This window comes from Tamandua tetradactyla, chromosome 9 (assembly GCF_023851605.1).
Source record: "Tamandua tetradactyla isolate mTamTet1 chromosome 9, mTamTet1.pri, whole genome shotgun sequence".
In the NCBI taxonomy this organism is placed as follows: domain Eukaryota; kingdom Metazoa; phylum Chordata; class Mammalia; order Pilosa; family Myrmecophagidae; genus Tamandua; species Tamandua tetradactyla.
The window spans coordinates 20,928,685-20,947,758 of NC_135335.1; the positions used below are offsets into that span (position 1 = coordinate 20,928,685).

The following is a 19,074-nucleotide window of genomic DNA, read 5'->3' on the forward strand; positions in this document are numbered from 1 at the left end:
GGATATGTGACTCCCTTATTCCAGGTGGGTCCTGATTAGTCCACTGGAATTCTTTAAAAGAGGAAGCATTTTAGAGAAAGTCTTGAGATTCTGAGAGAGCAGAGAATGATGGCAGAATGATGAAAACCAGCCACCAGAGACCTCAGGGGATGAAGAAAGAATATTTCCCCGGGGAGCGTCATGAAACAAGAAGCCTGGAGAGAAAGCCAATAGATGCCACCATGTTCACCATGTGCCTTTCCAGTTGAGAGAGAAACCCTGAACTCCATCAGCTTTTCCTGAGTGGAGGTAACCTCTTCTTGGTGCCTTAATTTGGACATTTTTATAGACTTGCTTTAATTGGGACATTTTCTCAGCCTTAGAACTGTAAACTAGCAACTTATTAAATTTCTCCTTTTGAAAGCCATTCCATTTCTGGTATATTGCATTCCGGCAGCTAGCAAACTACAGCACCCACCTAAGAATTGAGAGAGCTGGGATACTTATACACCAACTCCTATTTGTCATAGTTTGAAGGCTGTTCTTTAGAATTGCTCATTTCCCAGCCCTTTGGGGCTGCTGGGCAGGTGAAAGAGAATACCATCAGGTAAAGAAACGCAGGGTCCAGTATATGTAACTATGCAGTGACAGGAAACACACCTTTTCCAAAAGAATTTGGATCTCTGGGAGCAATGGCAATGGGCCATTTCTATTTCTATTTGTTGAATCCTAAACCCATAGAGCTCTTAAAGGCACAGAACACCATGTGATGACTTTTGGTTCAAAGTAAAAAGGACATCTTGAGTAGCAGAGCCCTAACCCTGCTATATTATCCTCAAACTGTTACTCTAATTCTATTTATAAGGACTTTTCAACATGCAGTCAGCCAGTCTGGATGACATGGCATAAAGAAGGACTGTTGGTTTCATAGTCATGAGCTTATTATTTCTCTCTTACCATAAAGTGTGTCCCTTGGCCTGAAATGACATTAAGTGGAATCCCATAATGATAAAGTAGATACTTTGTGACTTCTCAGGTTATATAATTCTGATCAAAGCAGTGAAAGCATATCCATACCTTGAATTTGTATCAATCCCAGTATCATACCTTGAATTTTTATCCATACCTTGAATTTGTATCAATCCCAGTAATATGAAAACACTGCTCCCTCCAACCAGGAAGGGGTCTGATATCATTCATTTAACACCGTATGGCTCCTTATTTTCCTGAAAGCATAGAACCATATCAGTAAACAAGAATCAGTCTCTTCTACCTACAAGATGGGCATTCAGCAGCAGCAGCAGGAGCTGCTGCAGTCAAATAAGTCTTCGTGAGAGATCCCATCGTGGTATGTTTTCATTGTGCTAGAACTGGGGTGACTGAGAACAAAGGCTGGTTGAGTCAACCTGCCCACCTGTTCACTGACTCTTTTGCACGGGGGTTGGAAATGACATGAGTGGGCGTGGATATGATCTATAAAGGTCTACATACATGTGCAGACTCCCATAGTTCCATCTACATGCTTCTTTCCCACATCTCTTTGACTCATCTTGTTTCATTCAGGTATCTAACCAAATAGTCACTAAATTGATAGCCATATGTACTGCTTAAAACTCCAGCTAACATGAAGAAGTTCTGCAGAATATCCAGGCAGTGAAGCTCAGCACATAATGTGTCTTGAGAGCAGGAGGGCTAATACATCCCTAGGGCAAAGCTATTAATGTAGACTGCTATCTCTTCCAGGGAGTGTGAACTTCTTATCATGCATTTGATGGGAATCAAAAACAATGCATTTGCCAAGTCATAGCCATACATGAAGTACTAGAAGCTGTGGAAATGTGTTTTCATAAAAATACAACATCTTGTAGCTGTGATTGAGATTAGCAGTTGGTAAATTTTTGATAATCTGCCGTCATGTGTCACAATATAGCTGCTTTTTTGCAGGGTCCAGATTACTTCATTAAATAGGGATATGATGGAGGCCACACTCCTGCATCCATTAAATCTTTAATGGTGGCATACATCTCTACTTTTCCTTTGGAATGCAGTATTTCTTCTGATTTATGGCTTGGCTGCAGATGGGAGTAAGTTTTGGGGCTTCCCACTGGGCCTTCTCTATATTTCTGTCTTTATTACCTTATCAGATCAGGAAACAAATGTGAAGGGCTCTCTTCTGTTAAGTATACCCAACTTCAGAGACCCCAGGGTATGTCTGCAGACACAGTGCGTCCACTGTAAGAAAAACTTGTACTTTCACTTCATTAATCACTTGATCTCCATATCTCTTTTTAATAAGGAGGCCATGAGGATGTTTTGATTCTGGTGGTATTAATGTTAGTTTAGACCCTGAATTTAACAGCCCTCAAAAAAGATACGGTGAATTTTTTTTTCCCTAATAAAGAGCCGTAAATCCTTTTGGCTACTGAATGTGAAGACTTGCTGTTTGATGTGGCACTGCAGAGACCTTTCTCAAGGGGAAATCGCTTCTACTTCATTGGGAGACTATGTTTGAGCACTGGCTTAGGTCTGGAAAACTGGGGAAAAGTTATTATTTTTCATTGCAGTAATTGATAAGCTTGTACTCACTTACTATTCTTATACAGATAAGTAATATCTATGAGCCATTTGATTGTTCTCTGGCTTTACTGTCGGTGGTGATAGTTACTTTTAAGTTGCCTCTGATGCCTACATTTCACTACTTGGTCTCTACTATCATTTCAACTGTCACCAGCAAACCTAGTTCCAAAATAACATTTCCTGCAAGACACCCTAGGCCGCCATCAGCAGCAGCAGCAGCTTTGTAACTCTATTACTTGGCTGTGCACCAGGGATTAGATGCTCAACACACAAAAAATGATTACACAGTATATTAGAATTGCCAGAAACACAGAACCGACAGGTCAACCTGTCTGTGCATATGTATATAGAAGAGATACACTTTTAAGGAATTTCTCGTGTGACTGTTGGGGCTGGCAAGTCTGAAATCTATAGGACAGGCTGTATGCAGCCTAGGAATTCCTGTAAGAGGGATGTTCCAGTCTTGAATCTGAATGTATGGAAGTCCAGCAGGCTGGAAACTCAGGCAGAATTTCTTCTTTTGGAAACTTCCATCCTTTGTTTTTAATGCTTTCAACTGATTGGATGAGGCCTACTTACATTATGAAGAATAATCTTTAGTTAAAGTCAACTGATTATAGATGCTAAGCTCATCTACAAAATACCTCCACAGCAATATCTAGGCCAGTGTCTGATCAAGTAAGTGAATATCATAATCGAGTCACGTTGACTTTCACATTTTATTTGATATTGTGTCATATCAACACCCATAGCTCTATCTAAACTTTTTTTTTTACTATTTATTTAACCTGCTCTTTACTGAAAAACCATTATTTCTAATGTTTTTCTACAACATCTGAATAGTGCTAGAAACATAAATATGTTTCATTTTAGCTGTGACATTTCATTTTTGAAGCTTTCTGCTTTTAGTGCTTTTAAAAATATCTTACTCTCTAGCATAAGTCTCCATGTTTTGGGGCATGTGTAAAATAAATGTTTACCTTCTGATGTTTTGGAACTTCTATAATCAGTTTTTATCTTTTCTAATGTTTATCTTAGGATTGTATATAATGAACATTTTTCTTGAATTATTACCTTAAAACCACATCAATTTATTCCAACTTATGTAGTTGACAACCTTAGCATACTTATATTTCTTCTTATTGTCCTTAATAGCCTGATTTTGATGGATTAAATCATTATTCTTTTGTTCCTAATGGTAAATTTTCTATTTATTTTAATATAATTAGACATAAAATACTGTGTTTACAACTTCAAACACTACTTAATGAACCCTATAATGGAAAGAGGAAATTGATGAGCTTAGAGTAACTGTTAAGCTCCCTCTTCTTTGAAGTTTGTGTTAGTTATATATCTAATGTCATCTTATCATTGCTTGAAATAGTTGTTTCCTGCAACTCCCACAGTTTTCCAGCCTCAGTTTCATATGTTAAAATATTCACTGTAATGTAATGTGGGAATGACGCCATGGAGAATTTTGAGTTTGGGTTGAATTTCTCCTCTTGAATTAAGGAAAAAGAATTGAAGTCCAGATACTTATTTAAAAATAAGCAATGAATTGCTTATTTCATTTTTTGCTTTAAAACATATCATGCTTTTTTATTCCATAAGTACAAATCTCCTTATGCTTTAAAAAGTTTTTAAAAAATATATTACATCTCTTTTTTTAGATAAACCATTTACTTGTATGTTAGATCTTCTTTCCTCCCTTATCAATCATTTTTTCTTTAACCATTTTAAAGTTATAATTTATTTATTTATTTAATTATTATTTTTTTGGCATGGGCAGACACTGGGAATTAAACCCAGTGCTCCGGCATGGCAGGCAAGAATTCTGCCTTCTGAGTCACCATGGCCCACCCTGCAATTTATTCATTTTTTATTTGCTTGTTTGCTTTTTCCTGTAATTTATTTTTAATCTTATTTAAACATTTTTGTCAAATCTCACTTCGGTGTGTATGATTGCCCTGAGCAGTGACTATAGTCCTTTTTTGTTTTGTTTCATGTGACTGTCATTTAATGCATGGTTTTATTTCTCACATTTTTTTCTTGTCTGGGCTCAGTCAACTTACACCACCACCTGATGCAATTTTACAACTTTTTTCCAACTTTCATATTCCACAGGATGGATGTTTTTATTTTTAAAACTGTAATAAACATTTCCTATACTTGCATCTGCTCATTGAATATTTTTTTCTGTTATTTTCCATATTATTTTTCCTTCTTTAGGTTTAATGAACTACGGTTTTATTTCTACGTCTATATATTGTCTCCCCAATAATACAGTAGATTCCTTGTAACAGCAATTAATGACATGAATGGGCAATTATTCCATGGCCAGCGCTCTTAATCCTTCCCATATCTCTATGGCCTAGAAACTGCTGTTTTGCTAATTTTAGAGATGAAGAGAACAGGGTACAGAAAAGTTTCAAGCTTGCCCAGCTCTTCCTCCCGGACGCTGAGGAGCGGCTATTGCGGACTACCGGGGGTACGGAAGCAGAACCACTGCTTCTGGCTGCGCGCCACCGCACACCGCGCGCCACCGCGCGCCACCGCGCCCGCCCTTGGTGCTGCTCTCTACCTAAGTCACGTCTGAGCGGCTGGAGGGAGAACATAGAGTCCACCGCAGGAAAGTGAATACACTTAATTGAGAAATGTCTGAAAACCTTGACAAGTCCAATTTAAATGAAGCAAGAAAGTCAAAAGCAAATGATTCAGAGCAAGGCCTTGAAGATGCAGTGGGAAGTTCTGTTGAAGCATTACAGAAAGGAATAAAACCAGCTTCTCCCGACCTCCAGAGTGCCAAGACCTCACTCTAGCCCTCCTCTATTTTTGACCCTAGAAGAACTCTTGGAGACAGTGAAAGGAGTCATAACATGAGATTTACAGATTAAACCAGTTGAATTACCAGAAGGCAGGTTGGAGAAGAGAATAAAGGAGGATTATGCATAAAGCTTTGTGGAATTGAGTGCCCAGCTAAGCGAAGAGGCCTCCCTCTAACTATCCTCCCCGACACCCCCCACCCCCCAGAGATGGGCATACCATCGAACTCATAGGGGCGATCTAGGAGATTCTCTTATCCTTCTCGCTGCCTAGTCACACTAGACTGAGAAAAGAGATAACAGAAGTCTTGAACCTGAATCTGATAGAGCAGAAGCAGAGAATAGGGCTCTAGACATTTCCAAGTTGGCTGATTTCATTATTGGCATGTTGGGGGCACGGTGTGCACCTGCTCTTCATGAAGAAGTTAAGAATTAAAGGGCATTAAGGGAATAGTGTCCCTTTTTAGGGCAAGTTTTTCTATGTTGAGTCTAAGGAAAGTGGACATGGCATGCTCTGCTGTCAGTATCATTAAGCTCCATCTCATGCAGCAGTCTGTTGAATATGAAGGGAAGAAGTTTCAAGAGCTTTTGGAAAAGCAACCAAATTCCCTGGACTTTGTTACCCAGTGCCTAGGAGAAGCCTCAGATGACCTTATGAATCAGAAGTTAAAAATTCCCTGCCCACTGTGGGATGGGCTGCTTGCTCTGGGGATGTTACCATGCCGAGTCCTGCTGTCTGCCCAGAATTATGCCAACTTGAACGTTCTGAAATGGAGCCCCTTCAGAGACCCCTGAAACAGCTTTGATAGATCAGTCTTACTTCCAAGAGCTCCACCTTCCGCTGGAGCATCTGACTTCCCTGACTGTGCAGCTGGTCACGTTCAGCATGGTAGCCCCAGGAACTTCATTCCAGGCAGACTTGGCTGGAAAATTCAAGATGATTGTTAAGATTCTGCTAACCAATATGCATCTCCCCTCCTCTTTCCATCTGAAGGGTGCCCTGATGACCACTGGGGAGAAGGTCTGCATGGAAGTGGGCCATTGCCTTTCCCGGTGTTTGGACAAGGAGACAGTACCCAAGAGTCAGATCCAGGCTGTGGCCTGTCCTGATGACTAACCCCAGTTGCAGGATCATGGAAAAATCTGCAAGAAGCATAGAACTGAAGCATAATCAGAAGTTTATTAAAGCAACCCTGAACAAGAAACAGCTACCCACTTTCTTTTCCATCACAGATGCGCGTATCCTGACCTTCTTAGACACCTACCTCGCTTCAAGTAACCAGAAACCATTCCCCACAGTACCTGGTGGATTGGGTCCTGTTTAGAAAGAGCTAGAGGAAGTTGCTATTAAATTTGTTCACCTCAACAACTCTAACAAGATGGTCTTCAGTTCCTACTATGATGCTCTCCTCAGGAAGATTCTCATTGGATTCTAATAGGCATGCACCCTACAGCAGTATTATTCAGTAGGCTCAGAATGATTGTTCCCAACTATAATGTTGTTTTGGAGAATGAACAAACAAACCCCAAAAAACTTGCCAAGAGTGACACATCTGGACCTTGGCATTGCGAATCCAGAATCCATGCAACATACTACTTCCTTTCAGCTGATTTTGGCTGCTCAATGCAACACTCTCCATTGATGGAAAAGAAGGCTTTATTTTTTAAAAAAATGTTTTTATTGATCCATCTTCACACACACACATTCCATACATGTTGTACAGTCAATTGCTCACAATCTCATCACACAGTTGTATATTCATCACCATGATCCATTTTTTAGAACATTTGCACCACTCCAGAAAAAGGAAGAAAAAGATAAAAGAAAAGAACTCATACATACCACACACCTTACCTCTCCCTCTCATTGGCCACTAGTTATTTCCTTCTGCTCAATGTATTTTACCCCTTATCCCCATAATTATTTATTTATTTTTCTATCCATGTTTTCTTACTCACCTATCTGTACTCTGGATAAAAGGAGCATCAGACACAAGGTTCTCACAATCAGTCACATTGTATAAGTTTTATCTTTATACAATCATCTTTAAGAATCAAGGTTCCTGGAACACAGTTCAACAGTTACATGTACTTCTCTCTAGCCACTTCTCTCCAGCCAATCCAATACACCATAAATTAAAAAGGGCTATCTATATAATGCATAAGAGGAACCTCAAGGATAACCTCTTGACTCTGAAATCTTTCAGCCACTGAAATTTTATTTTGCCTCATTTCTCTTTTCTACCTTTTGATCAAGAAGACCTTCTCAATCCCTTGATGCCAGCTCCTGGCTCATCCCTGAAATTCTGTCCCATGTTGTCAGGGAGATTTATACTTTTGGAAGTCATGTTCCATGAAGGAGGGAGGGCAGTGAGTTCACCTGCCGAGTTGGTTTAAATAGAGAGGCCACATCTGAGCAACAGAAGAGGTTTTCTGGGGATGACTCTTAAACCTAATTTTAAATAGGCTTAGCCTATCCTTTGCTGGAATAAGTTTCACAGGGGTAAACTTCAAGATTGAGGGCTTAACCTGTTGATTTTGTTGTCCCCACTGCTTGTGAGAATACCAGAAATTCTGCAAATGGGTAAGTTGAATATTTCCTCCTTTCTCTCCAGTCCTCCAAGGGGATTTTGAAAATACTTCTTTACTCATTGTGCAGATCACTCTGGGATATATCAGGGCATCACACTAACCTGGACAAACCAACCAAATCTCACGCTGTATTCAAAATTCCATGTACTTACTGTGTTCAACTAAACTGACCATACAAGTTAAATTAGATAATGCATTACCCCAAATAGAAATTTTGCACCAAATAAACATCTTTCCCTTTGGTCTTACCCAGAAGTTGAAGTTTATCTTGGCATCTTTGGATGGACATATTCCAAAAATATTTCTGTAATAGGTAAATCTCCTAATATAACCCTAGCAGTGTCTATGTGACTGTTGAAAGTATACAACATTCATGAAATAATCATGATAATGATAAAATATGTATGATATCCTCCTGTACCCTGTATTCTGCTCTTAGCCCTTTCTAGCTCAGTTTCCTTCATATCTCTACTCATAATTTGAAACCTTTTTCAATGGTTTAAATAGTTCCTGTGTGGGGTAATGAGGCCTTTCATAGTTTGAGAGCTCTAACTCTGAGTCTCAGGTGTCACACAAATACCTGGAGTAAGACGGCCTTATTTTTATAAGGAGGATCCCAAACGAAGAGAACACAGTTTTCTCAGGATCCTCTCTTTGTGAAGAGATACAATTAGAAAATAATACTTGGCACAAATTCTACTGAGATCACTTTAATTTCATCCCTTTAAGTGTATAAACTTGAAGTTTTAGTTCTTCAGGGATGTGGTTCTAAATTATTGAAAATGTCCTTTATTCTCTGCAGTATATAAATCCATGTGCAGTACAAGGAATATTGCTTTACTCTTAATCACATCAAAATGTGGGTTTATCAAGTGTCTGAAAGGCATGCCTCTAGGGAAAGGCTATTAACACAAAGGATGTTGAATTTTCCGTTCTTCTAGAAAATGGTGATTCCCTTTGAAGTAGTTAAAGAAGATACATAATGGATTCCCTTAAGAGGTGCATTATGGATAACATGAAGGTTTTGAAATATGGTGGAGAAACAAGAATGGGTTTGAGTTTTGGGAACATAACATCCCTACCACTGGTTTTCCAAAGAAAGCCACTTTGGAATTTTGTCCACATGTTTGTGATACTAAACAACTGGCTTGTATGTCTTTACTGAACTGACTTTACAGGCTATTTTTTAGAATATAAAGATGCTACAATGTCCATGAGGAATTCTAAGATTATAGAATTTTAGCTATGAAAGAGATATCAAGCTCATGCTTTTTATTTTATAGAGGAGACAAAATGACTTCCGTGTTTGCATGAATAAATAGTAATCAGACTAAAGCTAGGAAGTTTTTGTGGCTGCTTACCCCCACACACCTATCTTGGCATCTTTGGATGGACATATTCCAAAAATATTTCTGTAATTGATAAATCTCCTAATATAACCCTAGAAGTGTCTATGTGACTGTTGAAAGTATGCAGCGTTCATGAAATAATCATGATAATGATAAAATAATAATAATAAATTGAAGAGCTATGGTCAGTTTTATTAACTATTGGTTTGAAAATATCATATTTTAAGTTCCACATCTTAATTATTATATAATTCAAGAATGGTATATTGCTTTGATTTCATTTATGTGAAAATTATTTGAAGTGATTATAAATATTATATAAGCTATATTTTTTTCACATAAATTTTGTTGTACCATGATCTTTTAGGAATTTTAAAAAGCCTGATTTTTTTCTTCCTTGGCTAATTAGTCAAAAATATATTTTCCTGAAATTTTTTTATAAGGTGTTATGCATCTAACATTTTACATATATTATTACCAAAATCAATATTCCCTGGTATCTTGGTATATATGCCTTGAGCAAAGTTTATATAAAATATGGAAAATAAGATAAATAATTTGATTACTCTGTTGAATGAAGTTATCCTTCATGAATTCATATAAATCATAGGTAGAAAATAGAATTGAAGCCAAACTCACAACAGACACTTAATCTTCTGGATGGTTTCCATAGCAAGTTGCTGTGCAATATTTGCCACAGCACTTGATCTCAAAGCAAGGTCTCTCAGTTCCTTCTGTGGCATCACAATCCTTTATTGGAATTATTGTTGGGGAAAATTTTTAGCCTATCCCTTTGTTCTCAACATACCATCTTATGCTCTTTGTTCTCAGTGCTCTTATTGATTTTATTTCCTTTTTTGTTTTGTATTGTTTTATTCTTCTCCTCATTGACTTTATATCTGTCATAAAGTAAATCTGTTCTTTATCAGGGAAACTTTTTATAAACATGAGCATAACTGTCATTTGTTTCTACTAGTCTTCTTCCGAATGAATAACCTCTTTGTCAATTGTGTATTTACAATTACATCCTTTCCATATCCTTCCACGAGGGCGAATGGACTTGACAAACAATTTTAAATGATGCCGTAAAACATCAGAATGGTGCTGATCATTCCACAGGACAGAAACTGCTCTGCTAGCATTTCCCAGATATCTTGGATAGGATATGTGTTTATACTACTCCCAGGTAGGCATTATTACCCCATCGTAAGGTAAGATGAAACATGGAGACTGACTCTCAATTCAAACACAATTTTAGAACTTCAGAAGGTTTTTGAGCATATAGTTGGACACCTCTATTGATGAGAGAAGGTTGAATCCAAAGAGATCAGGTATGAGCTGCCCACGTTTACACATAATCTTTGCACAGCTGCCCAGACATGGTATTCAGAAATACCATCCTTTAGTTCAACACTATTTCAGTGATTGCTTTTTACAGGCATGTTTAAAACAATCTGTCATTGGCTTAAAAGACTATTTGTAATGATCAATGATTGAATTTTTGTTATAAAATTATTTTTCTTTCTTATGGCAAATTACAACTAACTAATGGAAGAAAAAAATGAGACAGTTCTGATTTTCTGTTCTCCAGATCATCTCCATCAACAGACTGTCCTCTTTGCTACTCTCCTCTTTGTTTATCTCACCCGACTGGAAGACCACTTGGGGATTATCTCAATTACATATGGATCTATTCTAGACTCCATACTCCCATGTACCTTTTTCTTAGCCACTTGTCCTCTGTAGATATTTGTTTTTCTTCTTCCACTGCTCCAAAGTTTCTGTGTTTATCCTTGTACAGAACAAAAGCATCTCTCTCTGTGGTTGTGATGCACAGATGTGGTTCTCTGGTTTCTTTGTGCTAACTGAACATTTCCTCCTGGCTGCCATGGTGTATGATCAGTGAATGGCCATTGTTAGGCCCTGTTGTACACACTTGTTATGTCTCAGTGGATCTGCATGTATCTGGTGGTAAGGTCTTATGCTTTGGAACTTATGAGTGATATGACTCGTATGATGTTGATTGTTTGCTTACCCCTCTGTGGTCAGAATAGCATTAATCATTTCTGGATTTTCTACCAGTGCTATCCTTGGCATATATGGTCACCTGGGTAATGAATTTTTTTTTTTACCTTCTAGGCTGGATTCTGTAGGAATACTCAGTGTCCTGACCATCCATGGTCTGTTATCTGTGTTTCCTTGTGGTCATCCTGAAGATCCAGTCTGCTGATAGGAGGTGGAAAACCTTTTCTACCTGTTCCTCTCAACTAGCAACCACCTGCATCCTGTATGGGACTCTTTTTAAAATTTATGTTCATCCTGGTTCAAGTTCCTCTTTGGATATCAATGATGTAATCTATTTTATAGTGTGAGACTGTTTTATAGTGTTCAATTACTATATTGAACCATATCATCTACAGCTTGAGGAACCCAGAGGTAAATATTGCATTCAGGAGCAAGTTTGAAAGAACACAATGTCTATGGAATTGTATTTTTGTTTCACCAAAGATGTTGATGCAAGAATACAAAGTAAAAGGAATACAGAACTGAGAATTGGAGGCTGTGTTTACTACCTGGGTCTGCCAATAATGTCACTTACAAGCTGGAAAAATACTTTATATCATTTGGTTTCAGTCTTCTCCTTTAAAAAATGATAAGGAATTCAAAGTCATTGACAGAAAATCCAGAAGGACATTTATATGCTCTTGAGTTTTGGGAAGACATTTAATTCCACACAGTAAAAGCAAATATCATAAGGGAATGGTCAACAGAATTCATTATTAAAGATACCGTAGACTCTGCTAATACCTATGTAATGAAATGTGAGAAAATAGTTGCAATGCAGGTGGCACATGGTTAATTAATGCCCTAATAGGCAAAGTGATGCTACAAATACATTATATATATGAAGGAAAGAAAAAATAAAGAAACAGTAGAAAACTGGGTCAAGAAAATGGTTTTAAGGTTAAGATAAGCCCCAAATTAAGGTATCAGCAAGGTGTTGCTTTCTTCTTGAAAACTGACATTTTGAGGCTGGCTGCTGTTTCCATAACTTCCAGCTTCTGCTCCTGGAATTTTTGTGGAAATTTTGTCTTCAGAAAGTCCCCAGTAATAGACTTAAGGCCCAACCTCACTCAATTGGTGCACACTTTCCCTAAAAATAATGTCTTCAACAGGTTCTTTTTACAGTGGGTTCACACCCATAGGGATGGATTAAGAATAAGAACATGCTTTTTTCTGGGGTATGAAATTCAACCTACCATAGATAGCAAGGAAAAGCCATTACACACACCTATTTATGATGTTATACTTTCTCTTTTTGTAGTATTAGAGTCAACCTCTTCTTTCTTCCACTTACTTAACAGATTGCTGAGGTTGTGTCATTTTTTTCTCTTGCCTGACCTTTTAATTTTCACCTTAACAAACTGCATTTTATTTATTTATTTGTTTACTTATTTATTTGAGAAGTTGTAGGCTTAGAGAAAAATTATGTGGAAAGAATATTATGATTGTGCTATTAACTATACTCTATGATTTACATCAAGGCTCACTGTTTCTATTGAACAGTCCTATGTTTTTTTTTATTAATTTGTAACATATACACAATGTACATTTTCTTCATTTTACCATATAATTCAATGCTGCTAATTATATTTACAATGTTGCTCTACCATCACCATCATCCATTACCAAAACTTTCTATCATCCCAAATAGAAATTCTGTACAATTTATGCATTAATTACCCATTCCCTGTCCTCACTCTGGCCCTTGAAAGTCTATCTTGCCATTAGATTCTTAAACATTAATGATGCAGAATCTCTTGAAAATATCTATAAAGATACTGTCATGGTCAGGAACATGTGTCAACTTGGCCAAGTGGTGGTACCTGTTTGTCTGATTGGGCAAGTGCTGGCCTGTCTGTTGCAATGAGCACATTTCATAGAATTAGATCATAATCACATCAGCTTCATCCACAGCTGATTCCATTTGTAATCAGCCAAAGAGGAGTGTCTTCTGAAATGAGTGATGCTTAATCTAATCATGGGAAGCCTTTTAAGGAGGATTCAGAAGAGACAGGCTGTCTTCCTGCTTCAGCAGAGCCTCTCCTGTGGAGTTCATCCAGACCCTCCATCGGAGTCATCGGCTTCACAGCCTGCCCTGCAGATATTGGACTCTGCATTCCCACCGTCATGTGAGACACTTTTATAAATTTTATATTTGCGAGTGTTCCCTGTTGATTCTGTTTCTCTAGAGAACCCTAACTAATACAGATACCTAGCAAGAGTTGAATAATGAAGAATATTTTGAGAAATTTTTGTGGAGATTAGGGAAAATAGATGAATTGTGTGCGTTCAGTGAATGGGAGAAGAAAAATAAGAGCTCAAGAAACATTACTGCGTATATACATATAATAAATATTACTAAATATATATTTCACGGTACTCATATAATATAAGCAGAAGATTCCAGTCATTTTTCAATTGCTGTTGACTACATGAGCTATATATTGAGAACTATAATGGACTGGATAAGATCAAAACTGCTTCATCCCCAGCTTTTTGACTCAGTTACCAGTAATTCTATCTTTCCAGTTGCTCAGGACAAATGTCTTGATGTCATCCTTGAATCCTTTCTTTCTCTGAATCCTCAAAGTCAACACAACAGGAAATTCCATTGGCTTTTCTTTCAAAATATGATCATAATCTGATTACTCTCATTGGCTTTGCTGAAACTACCCTTTACTGAGCCATCATCCTCTTTTGTCTAGATCGTGGCCATGGACTTTTAAAATAGGTCCCCTATAGTACAGACCCCTGCCATTCATATAGGTTTTTCTCAACAGAGAGCCAAATTGATCTTTTAGTATAAAAGTTAGATCAAGCCATTCCTTTGCTCAATTCCCTGGGATGGTGTTTCATTATTTCACTCTGAGTAAAAGCCCAAAGCCTTGCAACGGTCCACAAGACACCCTATTACCTCTCTTGCTATCAACAAAGGTGCCTATTATTTTTGCAATACTGTTTATTCTGCTGGGCATGACAACTCATTCTCAGATGTGTGCTTGATTAACTCCACGCCTTCTTTCTGCCTTTGATTGATTCTCATTGAAATTTGCCATAGCTACCTTATTCTCTCTCCTTTTTTTGTAAATATTTTTATTGAGAGATCTTCATATATGCATTATATACATGGTGTACAATCAATGGCTCACAATAGCATTACATAAGTGTGTATTCATCACCATGATAATTTTTTTAGAAAATTTGCATCATTCTAGAAAAAGAAATAAAAAGAGAAAAGAAAAACTCATACATACCATGCACTTTACCCCTCCTTCTCATTGGCCACTAGTATTTTCATCTACCCAATTTACTTTACTCCTTAACCCCCTTATTATTTACTTATTTTTATCCATATTTTTTACTCATCTGCATATATCCTGGATAAAAGGAGCATCAGACACAAGGTTTTCACAATCTCACGGTCACATTGTCAATGTTATATCTTTATACGGTCATCTTCAAGAATTAATGCTGCTGGAACACAGCTCAACAATTCCAGGCACATCCCTCCATTCACTCCAATACACCGTAAACTAAAAAGGGATATCTATATATTGCATAAGAAGAACCTCCAGGATAACCTCTTGACTCTGTTTGAAATCTCTCAGTCACTGACACTTTATTTTTTATCTTTCTCTCTTCCCCATTTTGGTCAAGAAGGTTTTTCAATGCCTTGATGGCAGTCCCGGCTCATCCCGGGATTTCTGTTCCACATTTCCGGGGAGATTTACATCCTGGGAGTCATGTCCCATGTAGAAGGGAGGGCAGTGAGTTCACCTGCCAAGTTTGCTTAGAGAGAAAAGCCACATCTGAGCAATAAAAGAAGTTCTCACCCCATCAAAACTCCAACAAGACACTTTCTTTATTTGGGTATACCCTTTCTGTTATCCATACCAACCTATAATAAATTTTGACAGGTTTTTACATGTACTCTTTTGCTTATTTCCCCTCACTGAAATGTAAGCTCCATGAGAGCACACTGTATTTTTTTAACTGATAGATCTCAAACACTATTTGCATGTAATACATTCTCAATATATATATCTATTCAATCATCAAATGATGTGGCTTTGATAACTTTTAAAATTGCATTTTCATATTCTTATTGCTAATATGCAGAAATATAATTGAACTTTATATATTGATATTGTATTCTGCAACTTGGCCAAATTTGTTTCTTAGTTCTAATAGCTTTTTGGGGGGGTCACTTAGGATTTTCTAGGATCATGCCAACTGTGAAAGAGATAGTTTTACTTCTTCCTTTTCAATATGGATGACTTTTATTTCTATTTTTTGCCTAATTGTCCTGGCTAGAACCTCCAGTACAATATTGAATGAAGTGGTGAGAGTGGACATCCTTGTCTTGGCCCTGAGTTTAAGGGGGAAAGCTTTCATTCTATCACCATTAAATATGATGTTAATTGTGGGTTTCTCATAGATGCCTTTTATCCTTTTGAGAAATTTCCCTTCTGGTCCTAGTTTGTTGAGTGTTTTTATCATGAAATGGTGTAGGGTTTTAGTCAAATGCTTTTTCTGTAATTTTCATGCTTTTTTTCTGCATGTGGTTTTGTCCTTTAATCTGTTAATATGGTACATATATTTTAAGTATTTTTTTATTGTTAAAAATAACATATGTACAAAGAAAAGAAAGAAAAAGCAATGATTTTCAAAGTACACTTCAACAAATAGATGCAGAACAGATTTCAGGGTCTGTTATGTGTTACCATTCCACTATTTCAGATTTTTCCTTCTAGATGTGCGAAAACAGTGGAAGCTAGAAGAAATATCTTTTTCTTTTTTGTGAAAAATAATATACGTATACAAAAAAACCAATTTTAAAGCAAAGTACAACAATCAGTTGTAGAACAGATTTCAGAATTTGGTATGAATTACAATTCTACCATTTTAGGTTTTTACTTCTAGCTGCTCCAAGACACTTGAGAACAAAAGAAATATAAATATAATGACTCAGCAATAATACTCATTTGTCAAATCCTGCCTTCTCTGTATAACTCCACCATCAACTTTGATTCTTCTCTCACTCTTTAGAGATATTTGGGGTATACCCATTCTAATTTTTCATGTTAAAAGGGGCTGTTGATAATATCAGGATGGGGATGGAAATATTTGGTGTTCTGGAGAGGCTGCCCCCTCTGCATTTCAGGACTTTCCTGGTTGAGGGATCCATTTTAAGGTTGTAGATTTCTGGAAGGTTACCCTAGTGCATGAAAACTTTGTAGAATTTTATGTAATGCCCTAGGTGTTTTTAGGATTGGCTGGAATGGTTTTGGTTGGGGGTTGGGAAGCTATGGTAAGTTGCAATGTCTAACTGCAACTTGTGTGTATTATATTAATTGATTTTTGAATGTTAAACCAAGCTTGCGTTTCTGTGATATATTCCACTTGGTCATGGCATTATCTTTGTATATGTTTCTGAATTCTGTTTTCTAGTAGTTTTTAGAGACTTTTGCATCTATATTCAAAAGAAATATTGATCTGCAGTTTTCTTTTCTTGTGATATCTTTGCATAGTTTTGGTATTAGGGAATACTAGCCTCATAGAATGAATTGGACATGTTGCTTCTTCATATGTGTGCGTGTGTGTACTTGTAAGGGTTTGAGAAGGATTGGTGTTAATTATTCCTGGTAGGATTTGTTAGGATTCATTAGTGAAGACATGTGGGTATATCATCTTATTTAGCACACCATAGAAGCCACCAGATTTTCTTGTCAGTTGTATTACTCTTTTACTTAACTCATCAAATCTTTCATGTTTGAAAATAATCTGTAATAATACAGTCATTTCAAGTCTGTTGCCAGCTACAGATAATTTTTTTTTGCCATGATCCTTCCCTGAAGCTCTACAATCAGCAATTGACTAGAATAGCTTTATTTTCAACAAAAGACTGTCTCAGAGTCCTGTGGAAAAGGACTATGCTAGGCTCTTTGAGGCATAGACTTCTGAAGGCATCACTTAAACAACTTTAAAATCATACCAGTGGACTGAGTTGAAATTTCCAGAGCCCTAGTCAAGAATCACGTGGTTTCTGAGACTATTAACCCAAGATCCAGCAGCACAAGAATTAATTACAGAGGACTGAAAGAACTGCTGAAGGATGATTGCAGTTTTTTAAAATTAATTTATTAATTAAAAATAAAGAAACAAAATAAAACAAATACATTATCAGTAATTCACAATATCATCACTTAGTTGCATATCCATAATTTCTTAGGACATTTGCAGTAATTCAGAAAAAGAATAACTCTGGAATTCATTGGGGCATCACTCTGGACAAACCAGCAAAATCTCATGTCCTACCTGATATTCCAAGTACTTATGGTGTTCAATCAAACTATCTACATAAGTTATATTAGGAAATGCACTAGTCAGAATATAAATTTTGTAACAAATAAATATTTTTTGCTTTAGTCTCACACAGAAGGTGACATTTCAAAATATTAATTACCATCTATTTTCAGCACCCTCCAATAATGACATTCCTTTGTTCTTCCTCATGCAAAAACATTTTTTAATTGTACCTTGTACATTTCACTATTATTATGCACTCTAGGCATTCCTAGATTATACCGTCTCAATGATTGCAGTTTTTGTTTGGATTTTATTGATGCTGTTATAGTGCTCTAATTTTGGGGTATGCAAGGGGTCCTTTATCTTTCTATTTCAGCTATGTATAAGTAATAACAATTTAGGATACTCAGCTCTTGTAAACTGAACTAAAGCATTTATATATGATATCTTATTTTTCTTGTCTGAGCCCTCCAGAATTTGGAAATACCTGCTGAATATTCTTATTTTCATGACAATTTAGTTATTGGCATAGGCTCAAAAAGAATCTATCCATTTAACTCAAACAAAATTTGAAACATTCATTATGCAACCAAGACTTTGCCTGTAATATCATATTTGAAATGATGCTCATATAATCAGATATAACCAGAAAATTTTATGAACCTAAGGTTGACTTTATGGGGCCAATGATTGCAAAGGCATTCTAGGAATATTGACCCGGTGTCAGGTTTACAGGTTTCCCAATCTTATGGATGAGTAAGGAAAGTAATTTTCTAGCAAAATCAGGAAACTTAGGATATTTCACCCAAATCGATAAGTATTATAGCTGAAATCTGGGCCACATTATTGGTTTGTCTTCTTAGCCTCAAGAAGCTTTTAAAAGTCCAAACTGAGATTCCTTATGTAAACTCCCTGACAATCAAATTTACAAAAGCTCATATATAAAATAATCACTCTTGCTGTACCTAAATAATGAGCAGGCCAAAAAATAATGAAACCGGTCTTTTTTTTCTGTAATCATAAATACTTTTTTGGGAGTTTTCTTTTAATTTTTAGAAAGTATGACAAAATATATATATATATAGTATACAATTTGCCATTTAAATAATTTCAGTTGTGCAATTCAGTGGCATTAATAATCTTCATGGTGTTGTGCAACCATAACCACTATCTATTTCCAAACTTTTCATAATCATAGTTATTTAAAATCTACATCTGAAGACACATGCATTAGGAATCCTAGTGCCAGAGCACCTGGGGAAAAATGTGGTTATCCACGTTCACCAAAGTACACACCTGGGCAGTACAAAACTAACTGAACTCTTACAGAGAGATTACTACATTCCCTGATTGCAACAACAAGCCCGGCAGGTATTGTCCAG

The 19,074-nt window shown here is 36.7% G+C and overlaps 1 pseudogene; it reads left to right on the forward strand.

Annotated features, from left to right (window-relative positions):
* Positions 1-5,210: 5,210 nt before the first annotated feature.
* Positions 5,211-7,357, forward strand: LOC143645961 (T-complex protein 11-like protein 1; annotated as a pseudogene).
* The last annotated feature ends 11,717 nt before the right edge of the window (positions 7,358-19,074 follow it).